Below are 3,256 nucleotides of genomic sequence, written 5' to 3'. Positions count from 1 at the left end.
TTGAGCTAGGGAATGCTTTCTAAGAATAACAACAAATACAGAAATCATAAAAGGCCAGTGGCAGAGTAGGAAAAATATTTAAAACACATATGATCAATATCCCTTATATAGAGACTGGTCTTACAAATCAAAAACAAGCACCTCCAGAAAAAATCAAGTGCAAGATCTGGAAAAACAAGTCACAAAATGAGAAATCCCAGTGGCCAATGAATATATGGTAAATATTCAATCTTACTAGTAACCAGACAAATACAAATTAAACCAATAATGCAATGCTATTTTTCCCTATTGACTTGACAAAGATTTTTTAAAATTACTTTTGAGGTCCAGTGTTGACAAAGGCATCTATGTTGGTAGAAGTTTACATGAATACAACTTGTAGAACAATTTGCCAGAATCTTTTGACTGAGCTTCTTATTTCTGGAACTTTAGTTTAAAGAAATAAGACTATATACAAGGATATAGTTGCAAGGGTGTCATTACTGATATAATAACAGACCATATAAAACAAAAACAAAACAATGCAAACACTGATTGAAAAATAGCTAAATTAATACACTCATACTGTGAAATACTTGGCAGTTACTAGTCTGAAGAAGTCTTGAAAAATATTTATTATTATTGAAAGATATTCACAATACATTATTAAGTGTTTTTTAGCATTTATTTTTAATTTATTTTAAATTATTTATTTAAAAAATATTTTTTCTTTACTTATATTTTTTAATTAATTCATTTTTTATGGTGATATTGGTTATTTTATTTTTAAATTCGTGTAACTTAAAATTACACAGTATATACAGAGATGAGAAAGGATACACCCCAAGTGGTTACCTCTGGATTGTGGAGTTATGATTATTGTGTTCCAAATTTCGTTTTTTACCACTGTGGTTTTGTTTTTCTATCATGAATGTATTATTTAGATAACAAGGAGGAATATTTTATTTTTAATTTTAAAATAAAGAAATCTAGGGTCCTAAATATAGTTCATATGGTTTAGTTTGCTTTCTCTGTGTATAAATATATATACTATGTATAATCAGCAGCCTTGGATTTTAAAATAAAGTCATATGCTAAATGATGGTAAAGACAGCCACCCCAGAAATGCAAAATGCTAGAAGAGAGCTTTAGCAGGCTTTAATTTAACACTCTGAAAAAATAAAAGTTTATTGCAAATAAGCCACAAAGTGGATTTTCTGCGTGTAGTTTATTAGAGTTGCTTATGTACCTGATTTATCCACAGCAACTTAATACAGTTAATGGACCTTATACAAATATTTACAGGCCCAGAGAGAGATTTATTGGCAGACTTGGCCTTCCTTCCAGGCCCAGTTAACAGTGAAGTCCTGCCAGCCCCTACAACACACAGAAAGAGAAGCTAGAAAAAATTTGCCAATGGTATAGGCAAGGAAAAGAGTGGAGCTGTGAACAGTGTGGCATTTACTAGATGAATCTGAGAGTGTATTCATAAACAATAATGCAAGTGTCCAAATTAACAAAGTGGTACATGTAGAACCTACAAATTAAGAACCCATGCTTTAAAAACAAAAAGGCACTCTCTGACCTAATTGACCACTCCCTGTTTCTTTTGCCCATTGCTGCCCAGCTCCTACTGTGGGAGCACCCGGGCTTCTTTTAAGTAACATCTGTAATTTGGTGACTGACTCCCAGAAGAATATTCGGCTGCCCCGGTAACATCTCAGACTTGACAGGTCTGTTCCAAACTCTGTCTTCCTCCCTAAATATACTCCTTCCCTCAGTCTTCACGGTTCAGTAAAGGGCATTACTGTCCTCCTAGCTGCCCATGCAAGTTCTGTCAATTCTCTCTCCAAAACACAAAAATACGTGCCAAATCCACCCCCTTCTCTAGTACTACCACCTGATTTAAGACACCATCATCCCTCATCTAGATTATTGCAATAACTTCCTACTTGCTTTTTCCAGAACCCATTCCACACTGAGTGGCCAGAGTGATTGTTTAAATTTAATTTATATGTGCCTAGAGCCCTCCAGTGACTTTCTCTTGAACATAGGAAAAAACCCTGACCTTTTCACCTTGTATAGTCTACAGGTCTATGAATGTCCTTCCTCTGCTCCTCACTCTCTGCAACTTGTTCTCAAGCCACAAGGGCCTTCCTTGTAGTTCTGGGATCCCCAGTTTTCCTACCTCAGGGCCACTGCACTTTTTGTTTCCTTTGCCTGAAAGTACCTCCATGCCACTATCACCCCATCCACATTAACTAGTTTTTAAAACAGTAAGGAATTCAGAATGTGTATTGAAGGTACACAGTGTGAAATTGGCAATCAGAAGACAGGTATTCATCTCCCACTCTTTTTAAGATGTGACACCTACACCCAACCAAGAATGATCACAATTGCTGTCAACAGCAACTAAGGTGGTTCCTTGGCTCGTGGTTTCCTCTTCTCTAGGATGAGTCTCAACAGCAAACTTCTCTCTTGGGAATTTAGAGCCTAGACATCAATATCCTGAGACTGCAGGTAACTGAAGCTGGTCACCTTGTGTGCAAGTCCTCAAAATGCCCAATTTCTTGCATTCCCAGACTTCCTTGTTCGGGCTCTTCCCTTGGATTATGAAATGCCTAGTATTTTTTAACTAAGTCCTTTAGCTAATGTTGGTTTCTGTAACTAACAATTGAAATGATCTTTGACTAAAACAATGAAGGATTCCATCTTAATTGCCTAGTTTGCTTCCTACAACTCAGTCTCACAGAATCCTTCTTATACTGGTGACTATCGGCTACCTCAAGGCATCTGTGGAATCCAAAATCAGCACTAATGTTGGTATATGTAGAACAATTTAATATTCATCCTCTCTCTTCACACACACATGCATATGTGTGCAAGCATGTGAGCACATACACATATACACGCACACTCCAGATCCTCTCATCATCCGTTGTGCCTTTTCTCCAGCACCTGTGAGGCTAGATTCTACTCTCCCTTGATGTTTGCTCACAGCTCATCTCTCCACTGCATGCTGCTACATGCACATGAAGGAGCCTCATGCATGCACATCAGTAAATCTAACTCTGAAAGGGAAACCTCTCTTTTCTAGAAGAAACTACTTCCCTTGCCTTTCCTGAGTAGTCTTCTCTATTTCATTGTCCCCATTAACTATGTTTCATCAGCAGGGCAATGGGCCTCACTTTTTAGAGATCAGGGACCCCTTTGATGAAGGCTGAGACATTTCCATAAAAAAAATTCATACGCACACATGTGTACACTCACACACGCA

This window comes from Pteropus alecto, unplaced genomic scaffold (genome assembly GCF_000325575.1).
Source record: "Pteropus alecto unplaced genomic scaffold, ASM32557v1 scaffold359, whole genome shotgun sequence".
In the NCBI taxonomy this organism is placed as follows: Eukaryota; Metazoa; Chordata; class Mammalia; order Chiroptera; family Pteropodidae; genus Pteropus; species Pteropus alecto.
Note: the sequence above shows the minus strand (reverse complement) of the source record.